This window comes from Micromys minutus (genome assembly GCF_963924665.1).
Source record: "Micromys minutus genome assembly, chromosome: 8".
NCBI lineage: Eukaryota > Metazoa > Chordata > Mammalia > Rodentia > Muridae > Micromys > Micromys minutus.
Genome location: NC_137977.1, coordinates 31,439,985 through 31,467,391, shown reverse-complemented (window position 1 = coordinate 31,467,391; position 27,407 = coordinate 31,439,985). Strand labels below are relative to the sequence as shown.

General features: G+C 36.5%; 1 pseudogene across 1 annotated transcript in view; it reads left to right on the top strand.

Moving 5' to 3' along the window:
• Positions 1-27,407, top strand: part of LOC308423374 — a 223,387-nt pseudogene that overhangs the window by 160,844 nt on the left and 35,136 nt on the right. Inside the window, exon 2 of the transcript in view lies at positions 3,042-3,087. The product of the transcript in view is annotated as an uncharacterized misc_RNA (transcript). The remainder of the gene's footprint in view (positions 1-3,041; positions 3,088-27,407) is intronic.

The following is a 27,407-nucleotide window of genomic DNA, read 5'->3' as shown; positions in this document are numbered from 1 at the left end:
TTTCTATTAGAAGAGAACATCTGGACATTAGTTAATGTGCCCAAAACAGGGCCTTGTGTGGACTCAATTGTAACAATGTCATTAACAGAGAGAGGAGTAATGATCTGTTCCATTCCCACTATCCTCAGAGACAAATGAGTCTTAGCTTCCTCGTTCTCATTCTGTGGAAACAGCTATAACAGAAAAAAAGTGAAAGTGAAGACTTCAAATAATAAAGCCAAAAAATGCAAATGAAAGGCAAAAGTTTACCATGCATTCCCTCAGGAAAGGCTGGGAGATTCTGCATGATTATCCCCAGGTTCTTGTCCTGTGGGGACCTAACTTCTCAGGCTTTGCCATAAGTACAGATGTCTGCATTACACCATGTGCCTCTCCCAGCAGAGGCTTGCTCGCCTCCACTAAGGCACAGGAGACATGGCAGAAGAAGAGAAAGAGAATTGTAAGAACCAGAGGACCAGGAAAGCTGCTGGGAGATCATGTCTTCTGGAAACAATAGAGAAGCTGCAACCATGGTTCCTTAACTATGTAAGTGCCTAAACAAGTTGTGAACAAGGATAATGCCAATAGACATATGAATGTAACAGAGGGAATTTTACGGGGCTTCAACCCTAACCAAAAAACCATAAGTAACTAAGAAATTCTGAGTGCAGAAAAACTAGTCCTCTAGGAGAACCCTATGAGGTTATCTAACACCAAATGGTGAGTTCTGAAATCATATGCATACAAGTAATATTAAGTGAAGCAGACTATATATATTCGAGTAGTCTCTCTTTTTCTCTGTCTCTATATCTGTTTCTGCCTCTATCTTTGTCTCTGTCTCTCTGTTTCTCTCTCTGTATGTCTCTCTGTCTGTCTGTCTCTCTCTCTCTCTCTCTTTCTCTCTGTCTCTCTGTCTCTCTCTCTCTCTCTCTCTCTCTCTCTCTCTCTCTCTCTCTCTCTCTCTGTGTGTGTGTGTGTGTGTGTGTGTGTGTGTGTGTGTGTGTGTGTGAGTGTAATAATAATAACTAACTAAAAAGAAAAAAAAAGAGGCCATGACATAGATGGACCAGTGGTGAAGGGTTAACTGGGAGAGGCTGGCAGGAGTAAAAGAAATGAGAAATTGATGAAAGTACATTTTAAGTTAAATACATTTATAAACTGTTTTCTAGAGTGTAAAAAATAAAACACTGCTTCATCTCATCTTGTGTCACACACTTCCCCCTGGGGAACCTGAATCTATTGACTAGCCATAAGAGGAAGGAGGGCTATGTTTGCCGTCTTGGCTTCCAAACTTCACCAGAAACATGAGAATGAGCTTAAGGTTTCTCCTTGTAGATGACCCATCCCTCTCCCTTCTATTGGCATTAATCCCAGTAGCAATTCATAATAAATCTGCTCTGTGGTAGTGTCTATCCCATCAGGGTACAGGGGAACCCAATCTGTAGTACCAGGGCAAAGGTCTGAGGCCTTGGTACTATCCTCTCATACTCTTGTCCTGCGCCTGCACAGCTGTTGAGCACCTTCCATCTTCCTGTCCTGACAAATGAAGTGGATGCCCTAGCAAGTGTTTAAGCCATACTGAGAAGAAGCAGAATGCCACACAGCCCTTTAGATAGCTCTGATTTGCTGTGAATACAAGAAGCCTCATCCTAAGCAAGGAAGTAATAGCCAACCCTTTATTCCTTCTTCCCACCTTACGCACCATACTGAGCAAGAGTTGCCTTTTTTTATGTGGGTTAAGACCAGGATGGTTGCAAATACTATCTTCCTATAAAGACACAAAAGGCCTTATAGGTGAGTGCTCTGCTGTAAGAACTAAAGGTGAAGCCCTTCCTACAAGCTATAAATGATATTATCTGATCTGCTTTTATGTGACTTCAGGGAGCAAAAGAGTTTTAAAAACCTGGAGGAATGAAAATAATCCTATTTTTTTGCCAGTGACACTCAAATATCCATATTTAAAAAAAAAATCAGTTGTCAAAGACAGGAAGTTACACTAGAATTGTTCTGTTTCTGAATAAGCTAGCTAGGAGTGACAGTTTAAATCCCTTTTCTGGAAATCTGTGTTATCAGGTTTCAGTGACACTGGATTGTGTATTTATCTTAAAACCAGAGGTTATTTCTGTCAATGCTTTGTTAAAATCACATTTCAATTAAAACTCTAAAGGAGACCTCTTATCAGACTTGAGATTCAATCTGAGTCATCGGTGAAAATACTTTCCTTAGAAACATGATTTGCATTTTCTTTTTCATTGACAGAAGAAGTAATCTCACACAAAGTTTGGCTTTATTTAACAACTTAGTTTTCAGAATGGAAGATAAATTTTAGTAGTAAGGGGAATAACAAAAGTTAACAGCTAATAATTAGACAATTCTTTTTTATCATTTTTTCATAATTAGACAATTCTAAATGTAGAAAATTTTAGATTAGATTGCTTTGTTGAAATAAGTATTTTTGATTAAAATGTATCTAAAGAAAGAATGCTGCCCAATTAGGATAATTTATCATTTATGGCAGCACATCTATTTACTCTATCACATGAGAAAAGCACTTAATATTTAAAATGTCATTATCAAATAATAGACAATTTTTTTATATTTTCACACATTAATCATATTTTTGGAGGTGGAGAGACACTGAGTCTGTCATCCACACTCCAGGAAAGGATCTATGCTGAGGTGCAGTTGAACAATACAAATATAACTTTATTTTTAATATTTTTCTTTCCATTTTTCCCCAGGAAAGATAAAAAACACAAAATTGGCTAAGTAAGAAAGGATTAAGAGTTGGAGAATGGGGAAAATATGATAAAATTATATTATATGAAATTCTCAAATAAATAACATTTAAAATGTATTGATTCCTGATTTATAACTATTTACAAATTTGTATTTACATATTACTAGGTCCAAGTAACATTATTTTATGTAGAACTGATTGTTTTCTAATTTAGTTTTGGGGTGTGGGTGTGTGTGTGTGTGTGTGTGTGTGTGGAGAAAGAGAGAGCAAGAGGAAGGAAGGGAGGGAAGGAGGGAGGTGAGAAGAAGAAGATGAAAAGGAGAAGGAGGAGGAGGAGGAGGAGGAGGAGGAGAAGGGGAGGCTTTAGAGTCAGTAATCTGTGAATTGAATAGATGGAAGTGTGATGACCATCACTTTATTCTTCTAGTCGGAGAATATATGACTCATTTTCTCTCTAGCTCTTTATATTTGAAGATGCCTTCTTTCCCATATTCCAAGCTATGGTTTTAGTCCATATCACTACTCCATTTCAGTCTTTATGTCTTCTCAGACCAAGATTCCTTAAAATTATCTAAATGATTTTAATATATATACTAAATATAGATAAATACAGCTATATAGCATACAAACATGTAAGACACCATAAGCAGAAACTCAAGATAGTTTATTGATCAGTATTATAAAGTATTGATTTAAACATATAAAACTCTCATTGTAATGCTTTTTTTGAAAAATGAAAAATTATGGTTACCCTTCAGTATGAAGATTTCAACAAATATAAAATTAGCATATTACATCACCTTCAATCTTTGCTTACAAGGAAACTTTACTATAAATGCAAATACTAAAATGTATCTATTGAACTACTTTGTCCATCCATAACATAGATACACATATGTGGTCAGAAGTAACGCAGTCATACCATAGAAAGTGTTAGCTAATCTGTGTTTAGTTGAATCCTCAGGTGAAGATCCTGTAGAATCAGAGAGCCCACACATCCTAATTCCCTGCACCTAAACATTATCTCAGACCATCTATCCTTATTTCTATTAGGTATTTTATTATTATGACTTTTAGAAATTTTGCAGAGCCACTAAAATATTTTTTTAAAAAACTGCAAATATTTTGAATTTTTAAAAAATTATTAATAAATGAATACATATATTTAGAAAGAACAGAAAAAGATATAATGTTCCAGAATGCATAATTTTTGTAAGGTCTTTATTTTTTCTGGGACATTTTTAAAGTGGAGAGTAGCAGAAATAAATATTTAGAGCCGAATGTGTACCGAGCATGCATGTGTGTACATACATGTATGTTTGTGTGGGAGTACATGCATGTGTGTTCATACATGTATGTTTGTGTGGGAGTACATCCATGTGTGTACATACATGTATGTTTGTGTGGGAGTACATTAAATGCACTTAATAAAAATGTCTCTACATACTGATAATATAGATCTTTAGACAAAAAAGTGATATCTATTTTCCAAGGTATTTACTATATGAGAGTGATAAATAATAAGAAAGTCATTTCACAGATAGTCTATGATGATTTAATATTGTTTTATAGCAAAAATACATGAATCTGATTCACTTTATGAGTACATAACTCAGTTTCTCTGAGTTCGTCTCATCTGAAAAATTAAGATGATTTCTAGCCACTGGTTATATTGTATGAGCAAGTTTAAATGATAAACTGTAGACAATCTAATCAGAGAGAATGAATTCTTAATCAATATTAATTTTCCTTTTACTTCTGCCTAAGAAATTTGACATTTAATTAACTTGCATAGAATGCCAGTACTAAATTTAGATTATCCAATTCCGTTGATTCCTAATAGAAAGCATTAGCACAGAAAAGGGAAAATCAAGAGTTACTGATTTATCCCAATATTTTAAAGCCATGAGCACATCACATGAAAATAATCTATAAGGACCCTTCTTAAACCATAAATGATAGTTCAATTTGTTAAATCTTCCTTTATGCCATGAAGCAATTGATTCTTTTATCAAAGCACAACTGCCAAATGATAAACACTGTGTAGCCCTTCCTGGCCCAAGTCTACAGTGATCCCTTAGTCTCAGCCCCTCAAGTGCAGGGATTACAGGTGGGAACCACAAAAGCATAATGATCTAAAACAAAGAAAGTCAAAGAAGCTCAGAAACTCCTATTTCAGCCTCCTGATAAGAACATCTGCCTGACCAAAAATAACAATAAAAATAGCCAACTTAGTAATGAGAACATCTGCTGGCAATATTGAACTTGGGAACTACACAGAATTTCAGATAAAACTTCTCTCCGAAAAGTTCCCTCTTCTTCCCTAAGCTCCCTGTGCCTGGGTGAATGTTCTCTACTCCATAGAGACTACTGATTTAAGGACAATCACTCTGATTTAAGGACAATACTGGTCCTGTAGAGGTCTTTCTCCTCTCTCATTACTTTCCATATCGCCCTAATCAATCAAACAATCAATCAAAATCAGTCTAATAAAGCACAACTATAACCAGCTCAGACATCAACCTTAAAACCTCAACCTGCTTTAACCTGGTTAAGATCTTTAACAAATATCTTAAAAGGCGTGAAGATCCATGATCAGGAAACTTCTTTGAGAGCTTCCATTGTCAGCTGAGGAGAGCAGATGAAGGTGAAAAGGAAGGTGTCACCACTCCAGAGGTAGTGGGACCTGGGCAAATAGAGCCAACTAATGATGTGGACTGAAGTCTCACCCAATAGAAAACTGAGCATCTGACAATTTACACTCTGAAGGTTAAGAGAGTCCACATGAGTAAAGTTTACATGAATTTATTCTCTGTCCAATAATGAAAACAAACTGTGTATAGCAAAAGTGTGTTTTTTCTGAAGGACAGTTTAAACATGGAACTGAAAGACAATATCAAGCAATAATGAGTAATATGCCATAAATTCACTCTGCTTGATCACAATATTGATTATACCTGGAAAGAACATAAATTACATTCCATGAACAATTCTGGGTTTTGAAGAAACTGAGGTCACAGGATTTTTATCGTTTTCTTGGAGTGTTCCCAGAAGCACTCCGAACACTCCTTATACAACTCTATCCCTGAACTCTGCTCCCAGCTGAAGGTGGAAATAGTTGCACATTATTTAGACACTACACATATTAAGAAACACAGTTGATTCTCAATGGAACTTAAAGAACAGAACAGTTTGATGCAGGGAAAAGAGTTATCACATTTGGGCAGTATCAGCAATTAGAAAAGCACTTCAGCAAAAGCTTCTCGGGGTCACTTTAAAATCTCCTGTAAAAAAAGATTGTTCAATTTCAGAATCACCAAACAACCTCTTGCAAATAAGTGCATAACAATTCTGGAATTCCTGGAAATCTTAAATCTCCTAAAAATATGAAATCTGCACCTCAAAAAGCATCAATATATTGGGCAGAGTCACAGTACAGATGGTCAGACCAATGTAAGAAGAGACGCCATAGTCTATGTTCTTACTCTTTTGCACTATCTACTTGATGACAAGAAACAATATGATCACCATCAAAAATGACTAGCCCAGATTACAAAGTCTACTAGAGACAGACCAGTCTCCCAAGCACACAATGTATTCCTTACCATTATATGGGAGAAAAAAATAACTAAAATACTACTGAAATATCCTTTGTAATTGGTTTGTATCAAAACTGGTATAAACACTTGGTTTAGTGGAAAGTGTCTTTTTTTTTTTTCACCAAGGCATGGAAAATATGTTATGTCTGTTCCTGGTCTTCTGCCATTCAAAGCATAGAAAAATCTCCGTGTGCTTTTAATACAGAAGACAGAAAACATGACTCTACCACAAGTGAGACAGAAAAAAACAATATAGGATTTTCTTGTTATTAAATCTGTTGCTAATGGTACAGGAAAACAGAGCAGGCAGGATAGAAAAAAAATATATTCCATCAAGCCACTGAGATGTCATTATCTTGAAAACAATTATGGAACAGCATATTGGTTTATATTGGTTCGGCTATAAAAGGAGAGTGAGATATATAGAGATAATGGACTTTTCCAAGGTTTACTTTATAAAAGAAGGTGGAATCTGCAACCCATGTTCTCCACGATCAGCATTCAGACATAAATTAGATTTCAGGCAGGCTGAAGCAGGGGAGGGCTGATAGAGTAAGGCAGAGAGGAGTAGACTGGCAGACCTCACTTTTGACAGGAGACATAAATAAGAGAAAAAATGAGACCTCGGGGAAGGCACTGTAAAGGAAGCATGACAGCACAGGCTAGCATGACCATGAGAGGCTGTTGTGTCTTGAAGAAAAGAAACAGAGTACATTTAAAGAAGTTCCTATTCCATGCTAGCTGCTGACCAGTATCAAGACTTCTAGCACACAGTGAGAATGGATGCCTGATCTGAGGCTGCAAAGCCACTCTCGCCTCCCGAGAGCCAGGCCCATAACAAAGGCAGTGGGGTAGTGGAGGACTAATACCAGAGCCCCCACTGGCTTAGACCCCCTTTCCACATCAAGTGTTGAAAAGTAAAGGAAAACAGGACATAAACTACACCCGTTGATCCCACACTCCCCACTTTTTTCATGAGAAAATACTGTGCTCGAGGTCCAGAGGACACCTCTGTGCTTGGAATTTGGAGTGTAAACTGTTGTCAATAGGCATGGATGGAAATGCCCTGATGTCTACACTCCAGGATCTCAATGAGGTTGTTAAAGAAAGGACCTAAAGAGCTGAAAGGGTTGCAACTTCATGGGAAGATGACAACATTATCAACCAACCAAACCCTCCAAAACTCCCATGGAGTAAAACACCAACCTTTCTGCATACTTTAAGAGACCTATTGACCCAGTTTTGTATGTAGCTGAAGATAGCAGTGTCTGGCATCAATGTGAGAAGAGGCTTTTGTTCCAGAGGGGGCACGTTTTCCCAGTGTAGGGGAATGACAAGGCAATGGGATGGAGAGGGGGATCAGTAGGGAATGCACGTTTGTGAAGACAAATGGAAGGGGAGGGGGAAGGGGAGTGGGGTGGGATGAAGTGATAACATCTCAAATGTATACAGAGTATCTAATTAAAATATATTTAAATAAGAAAGAAAAGAAAGAAATGCACTGATGTAACAAGTTAGCATGTACAGTCTGAATTCTATTGGCAATTTCAATAGTAAAGTACTCTCAATAATAAGTTTGAGGTACTGTGTCAATATATGTGTCCAGATGGCTCTCTGGGTGAATGAGGTGCTACTTTAACAAAAGCTATAGTGGTGATGGTCCGGAGAAGTGGCTCAGTGGTTAAGGGCACTTACTGCTACTGTAGAAGGCCTTAGTACAATTCCAGGCACCATGTCAGGTAGTTCACAGCTGCCTGTAACTCTAGCTTCTGAAGGTCTGCTCCTTCCTTCCCACTTCTGAAAGCACTCACACGTACACACAGACACATAGAGACACATAGCACAGACAACTCTAAAGAAATCCTATGGAGAACAGCTTATCAGAAACCTAACATTTTAGGACTGCTGTATGAATCCTGGGAACTTCAAGATCCTTGAAATCACAGTAATCTGGCAGCATTTATATGCATTTATGACAGGAACGTTTTTCCTAAGAGTAGAATATGTCCCACAGACACCATATCGCCACTTACTGCTTTGGAAAATGTCCTGTACTGGGTTTTTTTTATTACTTTATAGATCCTTCACTCTGCCTGTTAATTTCTCCTATACTTGAAGTCTAAAGTTAAACCACTAAAACTCATTAGAAAAGCATTAAAACTCATGAGCTGAATTTGGTCTTCTCAGAATTTTATAAAATTGGGTGCTAAGGTAGTTAATGAAATACAAACAGCTTTAAAGCATATATGCTCTTTAAGATTACAAACCAGGAACTCCTTAAAACCTCCCTGCTCTTTTCTCCACATGCTCTCAGTTTCCATATTCATCTTCATGTAAGCCTCATTTCAGGAGTATGGTTCTCAGAATTATCCGATTTTTTATGATATATCCTTCACTTTAAGTACAGCATCTATATTAGGTTCTCTAAGGGAACAGAACTAAATTCGTGTGTATACATATATGTGTATGTGTGTGTATGTGTGTGTGTGTATTATATATTTAGTGTTATATATTATAGTATATATTTATATGTATTTGGTTTTATCGATAAAGTTTACTATCTATTACATTTATTATATGTTCAGATATAATTTATTAGATTGTCTCTCATCCAAAATGGCTCTCTTACACTAGAGAAGACAAATATCTAATATTTATTCACCCCATGAATCTGAGTGTCCCTGGAGTTCCCCAATTTGACTCTGAAGGCATTGAAGATACCTGGAGAGCTAATGATCTTCAGTCTACATTGGAATCCTGAAGTTGATCCTAATGTTGGCGAAAGAATGCCTCATAAGCAGTATAGATGGAGTTGCCAGGAAGAGTGAGGACAAGCATACAAAAAGGCAGTTTCTTCCTCCCATGTCCTTTCTTTTGGGTTACCACCAGAAGTTGCTGTCCACCTTTAATAAGGGTCCTTTTGCTTCTAGTTATCAGATCAAAAAAAAAAAATTCTCACAGGAGTTCCCATCAGCTTGTGTTTTAGTTAATTCCAAATGCAGTCAAGTATTTGCCAGTGTGACATACAACCACATCTCCTTATACCACACTCAACTTGCAAACAAAACTAATAATCAAGTTACAATTCTTCCTAGCATCATATAACTATTGCATGTAAAACGCATGCACATTATCCCTTCTTTATTCTGGTAGCACTAAAAATTCACTCTATCAGCTATTTGAATAGTGCAATTAAGTGGTGTCTATCTATTATTACTCTACAGTGTCGAGCACTGGAAGTTATTTCTGACATCCTACTGTCTCCGTACACCCGCTATCCATTCTCTCATCTTTCCTGCCTCCCCAAACCTTTCTCATAAAGAACGTAACACTGACAAGTCTCCCTTTGTTATTTGTCTGAGAGTCTTCATTTATGAGCTACATACTCCAGGTTGGTGAGGGTTGGACTTTTTCCCAACGTTTATTATACTATTTGTTCTCTGTTGTATAGTTTCTGATAAGAAGTTTCATTTCATCCATAATTTTCTCTTGATAGATAAGTTTCCCGTTTTCATGGTCCAGGTCCTTAAAGGTTTTTTTTCTTTCATATTCTGTAATTTGAGCATGACAGACCTAGGTATTATTTTTTAGTATTTATCCTGATTTTTATCCTCTAAGCTTGCTGATATGTAGTTTGGTTTTGAAGCATGTTCACCTACTATCAATATAAAGTAAAATAAATAAATTACTTATTCCTTTCTCTATTGCTAGTGTTCCTATCCTGCACATTGTGACAACTTCTGTAATTACCCACAATGTTTTGATACGCCATTATTTTTAAATTACTTTTATTATTCACTATTTTTATGTTTGGAATTTGAGAATAAAGCAGAACAAGGTATATGCTTCTAAGACAATGGTTCTCAACCTCTCTAATGCTGTAACCGTTTAATACAGTTCTTCATGTATGGTAACCCCCAACCACAAAATTATTTTGTTGTTACTTTATAGCTGAAATTTTGCTGCCATTGTGAATCATAATATAAATATCTGATATGCAGGATAGGTAATATGTGATCCTCAAAGGGGTCACAACTCAGGTTAAAAGTGCTGTTCTAAGCGATTAGGGCAAGAGAAAAACCTAAATTTCAACCACAATAGTGTCCTAACTGTACACTGTGTCTGGGTTTGCTTCAATGACACTAGGTTTAAAAAGTATTGGTTGACAAGGACATTAAGTAGAAATGACATTAGGAGCCTTACTCATTATGGTTCTCCTTGCTGGCTTTGTTGCTATCCAAGATCAAGTTATAAACTATCCCAACTTAAGGTCATTATGTTTGCTCTTCTCCCCAAAGTAATCATCTCTGAACACACATATCCTTTTTGGTTATGTGTGCTATTTGTGTATTAATTTTTTCCTGAAACCTCCACTATTTATAAGCCCCAGAGGACAAAAATTATTCTGTTCTATACAGTACTAAATGATTCACAGTATTTGAAATATGAAAAGCCATAAATAATGTGTGAATGATCAGCTTGACTGACTTACTAAAAATTTATCTTTCCATTATAAAATTATAGAGTAGGTCATGAAGTAAAGTCTCTAATACAATGCGAGTGAACATCGGAAGTAGAAATTTAGGAGATGGTAAAATGAGTAGAGAGCCATATGGCAGACCCTAACATCTCTCATAATAACAGGCCATTGGTACCACATCATCAAAGAACTCATGGTTCGTGTCTTAGTGTTCTATCACTATGAAGAGAACCGTGGCCATGGTAACTCTTATGAGGGAAAGCATTTAACTAGGGTATGCTTATAGATTCAAAGGTTCAGTCTATTATTGTCATGGAGAAGGAAGCATGGTGTCATTTAGTCAGACATAGTACTAAATAAGCAACTGAGAGTTCTACATCTGGATCAGCAGGCAGCAGGAAAAGAGAGATAGTAGTCCTAGCTTCGGATTTTGGAAGTTTAAAGACTAACCCATTGGAGCTATACCTACTCCAACAAGAGCACATTTACTACAACAAAGCCATACCTCGGAATCCTTATCAAATAATGCTACTCCCTGAAGGTTGAAAATTGTATGATCCTATGGGGGCCATTCTTATTCAACCCACCACAGTTCCAGATTCAAAGAAGCCTCGTGAGAATACCATTGGTTGAGGAAGAGTTACTGAGGATGAGGCCGGGTTCAACACCAACTGACCATCCAGTGGCATCAGATATATTCCAAAGGTCAGTACTGGAACTGACAAGACCTCAAGCTCCCACCTCATTTCACGGATGTCAGAAAGTAGTGCCACTATACGTGAAAACTGATTCGCTCAATTTGACAACTAAAAATCTTCAGATCTGACCAAAGGGTAACTCATTCTCCATATCTCAAGTACATTGCTTAGGAAAGAAAGATGGAATTTTTTGCATGATGGAATTACCTCAAAAAGAGCTCCTATCTAGAAGCATTATTTAAAAGTTGTTATTAAGGTTAAAACTAGTCAAAATTTTTAGTTTCTTAACTGAATTATTTATCAGATAAATCTGGATTATTAAAATAATTAAAGTAAAATTTAGTTACAAAATTGAATTTTTTTCTGATCAAGATAATCTGATGATTTGTTTATAAGACACTGCCTTTGACTTTGAATAAGTTGATGAGACAGACATTAAATCTTTGCATTCTTGTTAAATATACAGAGAACTTATTTCTATCTCTTTACATATTCATGAGATCACGTATTTGAACCCACTAAGGAAGTTTAGAGAATAGTTAACCAAATAGAAGGTATTGTGCATATTTCTACCTAATGAATAATAATTTTTCCCTACATTAAAGCATGAAATTCCAAGGTCACCCAGCTACCAAGTGCCAGGATCAAATATTGCCCATTTTCCTCTAAATCACACTTTTAAAATCCTCAGTTGCTAAACATATTCATAGGAGAATATTATTTATATACCTACAATAGTAAGAAGCAATGATCAGTTTTATCAGCATTAACTTAGAACCTTAAAATATTACATATTTTGAGTTGTTGTATTCTCTCAATTGAGAGGTGTAAGTCCACAAAAAAAAAAAAAAAAAAAAAAAAAAAAAAAAAACATGAAAGTTTGGCTTTATTTGCCCACAAAGAATTACAGGACCAAATGGTAACCTTATGGGAATTGATGAAAAAGATTTCCTCTCTCTCAATCTCTTGTTGATATCTTTTCTCTAGCTTTAAGCTTATAACAGATAAAAATATTATTTTTGCCAAAATTCTTATGTTCTCCTAAATGATGACAAAAGCAAACTGGGTGGTTGAACATTTAAAATAAACTGAATTAGATTAAATGGAAAAAGTATAGATAACTTTATCTGACACCAGGTAGATTATTTTGGGTATACTCAACAAAACACAAATGGAAAAAAACCAGATTTCTGTGACAATTAATTTGATCCCAAATGTACAACAAAGCTTAAGACATGATTAATGGAAACCCTTGTAAAATACAAGTAACATTTTCCATTAAGATGAGTTCTATAGATTAATTGAAGATACAGGCTCAATGTAAACATGCTCACATGATGGGTTCCCTGAAGGTATTGTACAGTGAAGTGAATCATGTGACGAGTGAAATGGAACCTATGTGCACACTGATATCCTCTGGATATAACTTCAGGAAGTCTAATATCAGGAGTTGGGAAAATGTTTCCAGGCAACAATCAATCCAACCAGTTCAATACCACGTATAGACTAAAACTTGTGGGGTGAGTACATAGAAACTCTTTTACATTGTACATGTGACCATGGGGGTGGGTTCTATAACTAAATGGCCTAGAATCTAATATGATCTCTGACCAATAGCATAGAGGCCATCAGGCTATAAAGTACTTGTGGCATATTCCCTTAGGATGGGTATTTCTCTAGGGAAGGAAAAGGCTAAAATAACCTTTTATGAGTTCTGACTGTATAGAAAAGATAAATAAGGTCTTTCACCACAGACAGCATAAAAGTCACTAAGTTGTTAATAATCTCCACTGTCAGCTTTCTAGGTGAAATGCAGTTACTTGATTTTTATCTCCTCCACTGAGGAGACACCCCTACATGATTAATATCTCTGGTTGTCTTAGTGGTTCTCTGTGAGTGCAAGGACCACTATGCCTCCAACACTCATGATAAGAGACTCTAGGAGGTTATTGACTGGGGTGGTCACAAGAGTCCTGAGGAACCAACGTGTTCATCAAACTATTAACATTATCTATTCCTAGCTTTCTGGGCAGAAAATGGGTTATATATCTCCCTTTGAAGAGACAACCCTGAGTATTTAATATTCCTGATTTCCCAGGTGCTTCTCTGTGACAAGTACCTACACATTTTCTATGTCTCTTAACCCTCATTAAAGAAGTTCATTTCTACAGTAGATGATGACTAACAGTAATCCACAACTGGCCAAGGTACAGAGAATGAGAGACAGAGGAATGTTCGTCCTAAACTTGGTCATCTACATTGTACTCACTCTCCAAAGGCTCGGGAATGGTTGTAGAAGAGCAACCAGAAAGAGTCTAAGATCCAGAGGCAGTGTATGATTACAAGTGTGTTTTCGGATATAGCAGGACAGTTGCATATTAGAACTCACAGCAGTTGGGACACCATAAGAGCTGCACAAGCTCAGGCCAGACAAAATTATAGCATGGAGAAGAAAAGTGGGAACACAGCCATGCCTTTAGCTGAGGAACTATGGGTAATTAGTAGCCTCTGGGGAAGGAGAGTGAGCTTTCCTTAAGAATAGTCCTCTAGTAGGTTAACTACCCTCCAATGGAAGGCCATACATCTGAGAAGATATTGGCAGCACCAACTGCACTTAATGAGTTTTCTAAAATGAGGAGACACAGATCTGGGATAACTTTGGGGTAAATAGGGTCAAAATACATTTAATGAAATTCTCAAAAAAAAAAAAAAAAAAACTAATAAGAAGAAAGGTTATCAAATAGCCATTAAACACACTTTGTCTGTTTTTGCACAAGACAGAAATATTTCCAAGCTACTGGCCTTCAGTCCAGGAGCATCTGACACCAAGGACAAGCTTCACTAGCTACCTAAAAATTATTATTTTCCATCTGACAAGTATCAGGGTGATTAAAGGCTGCAGTTAACACTGTCATCATTAAATAAAACTACTCTGCAGAATCTAGGTGTGCAAAACTGTTTTATGTACACACACTAAAAGATGGAAGGAAAAACAACTTTAAAAGGTGATGTTTAAAATGTTTTGTTTCGGGGTAATAATCATAATGTCAACCTTATAAGCACATCAAGCCCTGGAGCTGACAGCCTCCGCATGGACGTGGGCTAATGCTGGCTGGTGCTTCCTGACCAAAGGCTGGACTCTGCTCTCTATCCCAGTCGCCTACATGAAGAAGATATCCTATAAAATTGCTGAAGTTGTTGCTGTTTTCTGTTTCCCTGAGGATTTTGTTTCTGAAGCTAGTTCCTTCTCCTCATTCTGTATTACAGTTTTCATTATTTGCTGTCATATTACATTTGCCTCACAATGTTGTTAAATATCATCTCAGAAATCTAGCAGTAGAGTTTTTGGTAGCTAACAACAAAATACATAAGCTTTTTAAAGCTGTATTTGTAACAGTATCAGGTAAAAAGTATCTAAAGAAGGATTTTAGCATCAGAATCCCAAGTCTCTCTCTCTGATAATATTTACTAACACTATTTTATAGTTCCTTACTCTCTGATCTTTGACATGAACTATCAATGTTAAACAGTGGTAAACTTTACCTAAGATATATATATATATATATATATATATATATATATATATATATATATATATATATATAAAAACTTATGCACACACAGACACACACACATCATGCTTCCATATATAATGCCATGGTTATAGTCAGATCTCTAATAAGTAGCTGCTGTTTGATTGATGATTAATACCACTCTACACTGTATCTGAGGGGTAACAGTGAGGCTGAGTTTTGGAATATGGAAAAAATACTAGTGTTGAACCATACTGCCATTATGAAGGACCCCGTTGGTATAATGGTAGGTGAGAGGAAGCAACTCTGAGACTGTATCCCTTGTCCCTGCCCTAACCCTGTTGTCTTCTCCCTGGCACTTACAGTAGTCAGTCCTCCAATAAAAATAACAGACAACAAAGAATTTAGTTTTTGCAGAATTGCAGACCCAGTATTACCAAACACAGCACGGACAAATGTGGAGCTGAGGGCCGACAGCATGTGCCCTGCCCGTTGGAACTTAGGGCTCAGATCTGTGCCAGCTGCCCACAGCACAGCAACTTCTCCAGTCTGATGAGTGGGACAAATCAACTTATTTACTTCTCAAAACACACACACAGACTTTTGGTTAGAAATGTTGAAACAAATCACCTGTGGCATCCATTAAATCTCCACTAAGAGAAATGATGGTCCAAATGCCAGACAAAAATAAATACCACCTTAACTATATGAAACATTTTAACCAACAAAATACAAATATAAATGAGGCATAGCATCTAAGACTCAAAATAACAACAAAGTGAACGCAAATAAGTTATTTTCCTTTTTATATAAATACTTTGATTTTCTTTTATATTCTCAAGTGACTCCCAGTTTCTCAATAAGTAAATACTAAAAAGCTGGATGACATATTTCTGAAGCTTTTATTCTATCTGCCTCTCCAACAGTTATCCTAGAGAGGTATTGCTATTTGAAGGCTCTATGGTAAATAACACAGAACTACTAACTATAAATTCACAGTCAACCAGTAAAACTCTGATAGTATGGTATAAAACAAGTGATTATGCAGTGCCAAGACTGTGTATAAGAAAGACCTAAACTCCCCAAGGAGTTGTCAGCCATGAAATGCATTGCTGCAGGTCAGGAGATGGGTTGCTTAGACCTACAGACATAGAAATGTCCTCAACTGTCCCCCACAGAGACTCATTCAGAAATAAGAAAAGCATGAGTGAGGCAGGAACCTGTGGCAGGGTTATTTAAGTTGTCCACAGTTTACCATCACAGGGAGACTTGATAGACATTTGCAGAAAAAACTTCCTGATAGAAATTCTAGAAGTGTTTATAGAGTGATCATTGTTTATAGGCTCAAAAAAATGCAGAAAGCTAACTCTTTAAAAGGAATTCACAAAAGATTAAGTATTTTTAAATAATATGTAATAAAAATTAAGCCTACAAAATTAGAGAAAAAATGAAAACTAAAAGTATGAAGATAAGTTACTCATAAACTAAATCTAACATAAGCATGCCTTTTGTCGATTACTAAAGCCAGAAATTAGAACAGCTAAAATTAAAAAGTAAGTAAAAAATGAATATAAGCTTGCAAAATAATAAGTTGGAATTCAATCTATAATGTAAATAAAAAGGAAATAAGCAGATTTAAGAATGTTAACTTATAAATTAAAGAAACAGTATGAATCATAGAAATAAAACAGAAGTTGCTTCTAATAATGGAACACAATAAATTAGTATTCTGAGCCCTGTGAACAGAAGGGGAAAAACAAATAAAATTAGGTGTAACTGTGATATCAAAAACAATCAACAGAATATGAGACTATCATCTAAATTCTAGATCAATAGTTTTTAATACAAATAAATAAATAAATAAAGTTGGATTTTAAGTAAACCAGAAGGAGCCCAAACTGGTCCAAATATCAGAAAAATCTGACATAAAAATACTGAGTAATTTTTTAATCTGCCACTTTAAAACAGCTTTAGGAATTCTTATAGGTGGGATTTGTAAATGCCCTGCTTGTTTTGGTTTATTTGTTTTTCATATTGCTGTTGTTTGCACGTTTTATCAAATAGACACAAGGTAGAGTTAACTTCCACAATTCTGAAAATGATCCTATATTATGGACCTGCAGGCAAACCTATGGAGCATTTTCCTAATTAATGATTGAAAGGAAAGGGTCTAGATGATTGTGGGTGGTGCCACCCCTGAGCCTGTGATCCTGGGTGTTACAGAAAAGCTTGTCTAGCAAGCCACGAAGAGCAAGCCAATATGCATCACTCTCCCATGGCCTCTAGTTCAGTTCCTGCCTCCAGGTTCCTGACCTGTTTGAGCTCCTGTACCTTCATGATGTACTGTAATCAGAATATGTAAGATGAAACACACACCCTTTCTTCCCCATTTTACTTTTAGTCACAGTTTATATCACAGCAATAAAACTCTTAACCTATAGAGTTGGCATTTTTAAACATTTAAATATTCAGTAGATTAATTTATATGACTGTTAAGAAGATTCATATGTATAGAATTAATATTTCTTTAGTAGTAGTATTTGGTGGGAGTGGATCATATCTCTGCACATGCATATGCATGTATATGTCTGTGTATGTGCATATAGAGACCAGAGGACAATGTCAAGTATCTTCCTAAGTTACTCTCAATATTATTTTTAATAACATTATTATTTGAGACTTTCATTTTTTTCTTACAACTTTATTTTTAAAAAAAGAGATACATGTACAGATTTTTAAAAGCACCTTGGCATAAAACTATATGAACATATTTTTGTCAGTCCTTGATTTTTTAAAAGGTTTGATAGTATGCATTGAAATCTTACTAGTTACCAAAAGCATAAAGTAAATGTAAAATAAAACATAACATGGAAATAGTCAAAGTTTTCTTGGTGTGTATAGATTAGACATAATGATTTTTAAACACCAAAACTTGCCAGAAGGCTATCTTCTTAGCTCTTGAGTTATTAATGATTTAAGGTCTAGGTGTACCCCACTCTGAGTGGGTGCTATATACTTGTTGTTCTTGTTGTTGTTTTCTACAGACTGAGGCCTGCACTTTTTGACCTTTCTTATTTTGAGCTTCATATGATCTGTGACTTGTTTCTTGGGTATTCAGAGCTTTCTGAGGCAAGTATCCAACTATCAGTGACTGCATATTATGTCTGTTCTTTTGTGACTGGGTTACCTCTCTCAGGATGATATTCTCTAGATACATCCATTTTCCTAGGAATTTCATAAAGTCATTATTTCTAATAGCTGAGTAATACTCCATTGTGTAAATATATCACAATTTTTGTATCCATTCATCTACTGAAGGGCATCTGGGTTTTTTCCAACTTCTAGCTATTATAAATAAGGATGCTATGAACATGGTGGAGCATGTGTCCTTATTGTATGTTGGAGCATCTTTGGGGTATATGCCCACAAGAGGGATGACTGGGTCTTCAGTTAGGACTATGTCAAATTTTCTGAGGAATGGCCAGACTGATTTCCAGAGTAGGTTGTACAGCTTACAACCCCACCAACGGTGGAGGAGTGTTCCTCTTTCTCCACATCCTCACCAGCATCTGCTGTCATCTGAGTTTTTGTTCTTGGCTATTCTGATTGGTGTGAGGTGGAATCTCGGGGTTGTTTTGATTTGCATTTCCCTGATGACAATGGATTTCAAGCACTTCCTTAGATGCTTCTCAGCCATTCGATATTCCTCAATTGAGAATTCTTTGTTTAGCCCTGTACTCCATTTTTTTAATAGTATTGTTTGATTCTCTGGAGTCTAACTTCTTGAGTTCTTTGTATGTATTGGATATTAGACCTCTGTGGAATGGGTAAAGATCTTTTCCCAATCTGTTGGCTACCATTTTGTTTTCTTGACAGTGTCCTTAGCCTTACAGAAACTTTGCAATCTCATTAAGTCCCATTTCACAATCCTTGGCCTTAGAGCAAAAGCCATTGGTGTTCTGTTCAGAAAATTTTCTCCTGTGCCTATGTGTTCTAAGCTTTTCCCTACTTTCTCTTCTAATAGTTTCAGTGTATCTAGTGTTATGTGGAGATCTTTGATCCACTTGCACTTGAGCTTTATACAAAGAGAAAAGGACCAATTTGCATTCTTCTGCAACCGGACTGGCAGTTTAACCAACACCATTTTGTTGAAGAGACTGTTATTTTTTCTTTGAATGTTTTCAGCTCCTTTGTCAAAGATCAGGTGACCATATGTGTGAGGGTTCACTTCTGGGTCTTCAATTCTGTTTCATTGATCTACCTGCCTATCTCTGTACCGGTGCCATGCAGTTTTTAACACAATTGCTTCGTAATATAGCTTGAGGTCAGGGATGGTGATTCCCCCAGAAATTTTCTTGTTGAGAATAAATTTCACTATTCTAGATTTTTTTTGTTATTCCAGATGAATTTTCAAATTGCTCTCTCCAACTCTCTAAAGAATTGGGTTGGAAGTTTGATGGGGATTGCATTGAAGCTATAGATTGCTTTTGGTAAGATGGTCATTTTTTCAGTGTTGATCCTTCCAATCCATGAGCATGGAAGATCTTTCCATCTTCTGAGATCTTGTTCAATTTTCTTCTTTAGAGATTTGAAGTTCTTATCATACAGATCCTTCACTTGCTTAGTTAGAGTCACACCAAGGTATTTTATATTGTCTGTGACTATTGATAAAGGTATCTTTTTTCTAATTTCTTTCTCAGCATGTTTGTCTTTTGGGGAGAGGAAGGCTACTGATTTGATTGAGTTAATTTTATATCCAGCCACTTTGCAGAAGTTGTTTATCAGCTGTAAAATTTCTCTGATGAAATTTTTGGGGTCACTATCATGGCATTGCAAACAATGAAGTGTTGATTTCTTCCTTTCGGATTTGTATCAGTTTGATTTCTTTTTGTTGTCTAATTGCTCTGGCCAGGACTTCCAGTAGTATAAATAAGGCTTCTGTAAATGTAGTTGAGCATGTGTCTTTGTTTTCTGTTAGAGCATCTTTTGTGTATACACCCAAGAGTATATATGCCTGTGTCCTCAGGTAGAACTGTGTCCAATCTTCTGAGAAACCGAAGGACTGATTTCCAGAGTGGTTGTACCAGTCTGCAATCCCACCAATAATGGAGTAGTATTCATCTTTCTCCCAAATCCTCACCAGCATTTTCTGTCAACTGAGTTTTTGATCTGCTGTTCTGACTGGTGTAAGGAAAGTATTCAGGGTTGTTTTGATTAGCATTTCCCTGATGACTAAAGATGATGAACATTTCTTTATGTGCTTCTCAGCCATTTGATATTTCTCAGTAGAGAATTTTTGTTTAGCTCTATCCCACATTATTTAATATAATTGTTTGATTTTCTGGAGTCTAACTACTTCAGTTCTTTGTATAAATTGGATATTAGCCCTCTAACAAATTTAGGATTAGCAAAAAATCTTTTCCAATTCTCTTGGTTGCCATTTTGTCCTAATGACAGTGTCCTTTACCTTATGGAAGATTTTCAATTCTATAAGGCCCTGCTTGTCTATTCTTGATTTTAGAGCATAAGTCATTGGTATTTTATTCAGGAAATTTTCCCCAGTGCCAATGTGTTTGAAGCTCTTCACTACTTTCTGTTCTACAAGTTTGAGTGTATCTGGTTTTATGTGGTGGTATTTGACCCACTTATACAGGGTAATAAAAATGGATCAATTTTCATTCTTCTACATGCTGACCACCAGTTGGACCAGCACAATTTGTTGAAAATGCTATTTTTTTGCACTGGATAGTTTTAGCTCGTTTGTCAAAGATAAAGTGACCATAGGTGTGTGGTTTCATTTCTGGATCTTTAATTCTATTCCATTGATCTACTGTCCTGTCTCTGCACAAATACTTACAGTTTTTGTGACTATTGATCTGTAATACAGCTTGACATCAGGAATGGTAATTGCCCCAGAAGTTCTTTTATGGTTCAGAATAGTTTTCACTATCGTGGGATTTTTGTTATTCCAGATGAATTTGCAAATTTCTCTTTCTAACTCTATGAAGAATTGAGTTGGAATTTTGATAGGGATTGGATTTGAACATTACTGTTGGCAAGATTATTATTTTTAACATATTGATCCTACCAATCCATGAGCATGGGAGATCTTTCCATCTTCTGAGGTCTTCTTCAATTTTCTCCTTCAAAGACTTGAAGTTCTTGTCATACAAATCTTTCACTTGCTTGGTTAGAGTCACACCTTGGTATTTTATATTATTTGGAAATATTGTGAAGGGAGTCATTTTTCTAATTTCTTTTCCTGCCTGTTTAACTTTTGAGTACAGAAAGGCTACTGATTTATTTGAGTTAATTTTATAGCCAGCTACTTTGCTGAAGGTATTTATTAGCTGTAAAAGATCTATGGTAGAATTTTTGGGGTCACTTAAATATGTTATTATATCATCTGCCAATAGTAATATTTTGACTTCTTTCTTTCCAATTTGTATCCCTTTGAACTCGTTTTGTTGTCTAATTGATCTGGCTAGGATGTCCAGTACTATATTGGATAGGTAGGGAGAAAGTGGACAGCTTTGACTCATTCCTGATTTAAGTTGGATTGTTTCAAGTTTCTCTCCATTTAGTTTGATGTTGGCTACTTGTTTGCTGTATGTTGTTTTCACTATATTTAGGTATGGACCTTGAATTCCTGTTCTTTCCAAGACTTTTACCAAAAGGGGTTTTGAATTTTGTCAAGTACTTTCTCGGCATCTAATGAGATGATCATGTGGTTTTATTTTTTCCTTTGAGTTTGTTTATATGGTGAATTACATTGATGGATTTCTGCATATTGAACCATTTCTGCATTTCTGGGATAAAGCCTACTTGATTATAGTGAATGATCATTTTGATGTGTCCTTGGATTTGTTTTGTCCTAAATTTGCAAGAATTTTATTTTGTATTTTTGCATCCATGTTCATGAGAGAAATTGGTATGAAGTTTTCTTTCTTTGTTGAGCTTTTTGTGTTGTTTAGGTATAAGTGTAAATGTGGCTTCATAATAAGAATTGGATAGAGTGAGCCAGCGGTTAGCCAGTGTGTGGTCCCCCGGCTCCCCCTCCCTGCCACAGCTTGCTCCAAGGAACCAGTAACCCTGCATCAGGCTATTCCCAGCTAGACAACATGGAGTGAGGAACCACACTCAGACCTCCCACCACCAGGAACAGCAGTGAGCCAGCAGTGAGCCAGCTGTGAGCCAGCAGTGAGCAAGCAGTGATCCAGGGACACAAGACTGACGACAAGATGGCAAGAGGAAAGGGAAAGAATGTACCCCAGGGAAACCAAGACAACCTGGCAACACCAGTACCCAGCTCTCCCATCACAGCAAACAGCTGAATGCCAAACACACCAGAAAAAGAAGATGCACCTAAAATCATACCTCAAGACGATGATAGAGATCCTTAAACAAGAACGGGAGGAAAAGCATAAAGAATTTTGCTGAGTGAGATAACCCAGTTACAAAAGAACAGGCATAATATGCAGTCACTGATAGTGGGATGTTAACCCCAGAGGCTCAGACTGCCCGAGAAACAACTCACAGACTGTGTGAAGCTCAAGGAAAAAACAAAACAAAACAAAACAAACAAACAAAAAAAACCCATTATGCTCAATCCTTACACACCAAGAAAACGTTGACTAATTCCGGGTTACATCCTGTTTTACATGTACTTTTTGCTCATTGTAACTAGTAAAACCTTAAGGCAGAGTACCAAACTTTAAAAAAAAAAAAAAAAAAAAAAAAGGACTTCAGGGTGCAGAACAGAGCCCGGCGCATCTGCCACCTGGACCAGCAGCTCATAAAGGTTGAAAAACTGGTGAGTAGGAGATCTAGGCAGCCAGGGAGCAGAGAGATCTCTGCGGAGTGCAAATTGAAAGTGCATCCCACGCCCTAGTATATCCCAAGGAAAACGAGACAACCTGGCAACACCAGAACCCAGCTCTCCCATAACAGTTAACATTGGAATGCCAAACACTCCAGAAAAAGAAGACACAGACCTGAAATCATACCTCAAGATGCTGATACTTAAACAAGAATGGGAAAAAAAGCAAAAAGATTCAGAAGCTTTTAAAGAAGAAACAAGAAAAACACTCAAAGAACTCAAAGAACTAGAGGAAAACAGAACCAAAGAGATGAAGGAATGGAAGAGGGAATTTAAAACAGAAATTGACACAATAAAGAAAACACTAAAAGAGATAACCCTAGAGGTAGAACACCAAAAAAAGAAATCAGGAGTCACAGAAGCAAGCATTTCCAATAGATTACAAGAGATGGAAGAGAGAATCTAGGGGGCAGTAGACAACATTGTAAACATAGACAAAACAGCCAGAGAAGATGCAAAAAATAAAAATCTCCTAACCCAAAATGTCCAGGAAATCCAGGACACAATGAGAAGACCGAACCTAAGGATAATAGGAATAGAAGAGGGAGAAGAGTATCAAATAAGTGGCACAGTAAATATCTTCAACAAAATCGTAGAAGAAAACTTCCCTACCCTCAAGAATGAGATGACCACGAGCATAAAAGAAGCCTTCAGAACTCCAAATAGGTTGGACCAGAAAAGAAATACCTCCCGACACATAATAGTCAAAACACCAAGTGCCCAAAGCAAAGAAAGAATACTAAAAGCAGTAAGGGAAAAAGGTCAGGTAACATATAAAGGCAGGCCAATCAGACTCACACCCGATTTCTCAACAGAGACTATGAAAGCTAGAAGAGCCTGGACAGACATCATGCACACCCTAAGAGAGCACAAGTGCCAGCCCAAACTGCTATACCCAGCAAAACTATCAATCACCATAGATGGAGAGATGAAGATATTTCAAGACAAATCAAAATTTACACAATATCTGACCACAAACCCAGCACTACAAGGAATTATAGGTGGAAAACCCAATACAATGAGGGAAAATATAGCCTAGTTAAAAAAAAAAAAAAAAAACTCCTAAGCAAGAAAACTAAAAGAAGAAAAAGAGACAGACACAACTCAACCCACAAAAGCAATAATAGCAAGAAACAGAAACAACTATTCCTTGATATCTATTAACATAAATGGACTCAACTCCCCAATAAAGAGATATAGGCTATCAGACTGGATACATAAACAAAATCCAGCCTTTTGCTGCATACAGGAAACTCATCTCAGAGACAAACACAGACACTATCTCAGAGTAAAAGGGTGGGAAAAAACTTCCAAGCAAACAGCTCCAAGAAGCAAGCTGGAGTGGCTATTCTAATATCGAATAAAGTAAATTTCCAACCAAAAGTTATCAAAAAAGATAAGGAAGGACACTTTTTACTCATTACCGGGGAAATCTGTCAGGAGGAACTCTCAATCCTTAACATATATGCTCCAAATAAAAAAGCACCCACATTCATAAAAGAAACTCTACTAAAGCTCAAAAAATACATTTTACCCCACATAATAATAGTGGGAGACTTTAATACCCCACTCTCACCAATGTACAGATCATAAAAACAGAAACTGAACAAGGACCTGCAAAATTAGCAGAGACTTTGAACCGACTAGAATTAATAGATATATACAGAACATATCATCCTAAAGTAAAAGAATACACCTTCTCAGCACCCCATGGCACCTTCTCGAAAATTGACCACGTAATTGGACACAGAACGAGACTCAATCGATATAAGAAGATTGAAATACTCCCATGCATCCTCTCAGATCACCATGGTCTAAGGCTGGTCTTTAACAACAACAAAGACAACAAAAAGCCCACATACACATGGAAACTAAACAATGCTCTATTAAACGATAGCAGGGTCAAAGAAGAAATAAAGAAAGAAATTAAGGATTTTCTAGAATTCAACGAAAACGAAAACACAACATATCCAAACCTATGGGATGCAATGAAAGCAGTATTGAGAGGAAAACTCATAGCCCTAAGTGCTTCCAAAAAGAAACTGGAGAGAGCTTACATCAGCAACCTGACAGCACAGCTAAATGCCCTAGAATAAAAGGAAGCAGATGTACCCAAGAAGAGTAGACGGCAAGAAATAATCAAAATCAGGGCAGAAATAGACCAAATAGAAACAAAAAGAACCATTGAAAAAATCAACAAAACCAAGAGTTGGTTCTTTGAGAAAATCAACAAGATTGATAAACCCCTAGCTAGACTAACTAGAGGACAAAGAGGGAGTATACAAATTAACAAAATCAGAAAGGAAAGTGGAGATATAACAACTGAAACTGAGGAAATTCAAGAAATCATCAGATCCTACTACAAAAGCCTATACTCAACAAAGCTGGAAAATCTGAAGGAAATGGATGAATTCCTAGACAGATACCAGATACCAAAGTTAAATTAGGACCAGGTAAACTATCTAAATAATCCCATAACACCTAAAGAAATAGAGGCATTCATCAAAAACCTCCCAACCAAAAAAGCCCAGGTCCAAATGAGTTTAGTGCAAAATTTTATCAGACATTTATTGACGAAATAATAGCAATACTCTCCAAAAGATTCCACAAAATATAATCAGATGGAAAACTACCTAACTCATTTTTTGAGGCTACAATAACCCTCGTTCCTAAACCACACAAAGACCCTACAAGGAAAGAGAACTTCAGACCAATCTCACTTATGAACATGGATCTAAAAATATTCAACAAAATCCTTGCAAACCGAATCCAAGAACACATTCAAACGATCATTCACCATGATCAAATAGGCTTCATCCCTGGCATGCAGGGATGGTTTAACATATGGAAATCCACCAATGTAATCCACCATATAAACAAACTCAAAGAACAAAATCACATGGTCATCTCACTAGATGCTGAGAAAACATTTGATAAAATTCAACACCCCTTCATTTTAAAAATCCTGGAAAGAACAGGAATCCAAGGCCCATATCTAAACATAATAAAAGCAATATACAGCAAACCAACAGCCAACATCAAACTTAATGGCGAGAAACTTGAAGCAATCCCACTAAAATCAGGGACTCAACAAGGCTGCCCAATCTCCTTCTACCTATTCAACATAGTACTGGAAGTCCTGGCTGGAGCAATTAGACAGCAAAAGGAGATCAAGGGGATACAAATCGGAAAGGAAGAGATAAAAACATCACTCTTTGCAGATGACATGATAGTGTACTTGAGTGACCCCAAAAATTCCACCAGAGAACTCCTACAACTGATAAACAAGTTCAGCAAAATGGCTGTATATAAAATTAACTCAAACAAATCAGTAGCCTTCCTATACTCAAAGGACAAACATGTGGAGAAAGAAATTAGGGAAAAGATACCCTTCACAATAGTCATAAAAAATATGAAATAGCTTGGAGTGACTCTAACTAAGCAAGTGAAGGACATGTATGACAAGAACTTCAAACATCTAAAGAAGGAAATCGAGGAAGACCTCAGAAAATGAAAAGATCTACCACGCTCATGGATTGGAAGGATCAACATTTTTAAAATGGCCATCCTACCAAAAGCAATCTACAGATTCAATGCAATCCCAATCAAAACTCAAACCCAGTTCTTCACTGAGTTGGAAGGAGCAATGTGCAATTTTATTTGGTATAACAAAAGACCTAGAATAGCGAAATCCATCCTCAACAACAAGAAAACATCTGTGGGAATCACTTCCCTGATCTCAAGCTATATTACAAGGCAATTGTGCTGGAAACTGCATGGTACTGGTACAGAGATAGGCACATGGATCAATGGAATAGAATAGAAAATCCAGATTTGAGCTCTCACCTGATTCTTGACAAAAGAGCTGTTAACATTCAATGGAAAAAGGACAGCCTATTCAACAAATGATGTTGGTCCCACTGGCACTCAGCATGCAGAAGAATGAAAATAGACCCTTTCTTATCTCCTTGTACAAAGCTCAAGTGCAAGTGGATCAAAGATCTCCACATTAAACTAGATACACTGAAACTTTTAGATGAGAAAGTAGGGAAAACCTTAGAACTCATAGGCGCAGGAGAAAATTTCCTAAACAAAACACCAATACTCTAAGGTCAAAGATTGACAAATGGGTCTTAATGAGCTTGCAAAGTTTCTGTAAGGCTAAAGACACTAGCATGAAAGCAAAACAGCAGCCAACCGAGTAGGAAAAGTTATTTACCAATCCCACATCCGATAGAGGCCTAATATCCAAGGTATACAAAGAATTAAAAAAGCAAGATACCAGAAAATCAAACACCCTATTAAAAAATGGGGTACATTCCTTCTTCCATTCCTTTCTCTCTTCAGTTCTGTTCTCCTCTAGTTCTTTGAGTTCTTTGAGCGATTTTCTTGTTTCCTCTTTAAAAGCTTCTGATTCTTTTTGCTTTTCCTCCCATTCTTGTTTAAGGATCTCTATCATCGTCTTGAGGTATGATTTTAGGACTGCGTCTTCTTTTTCT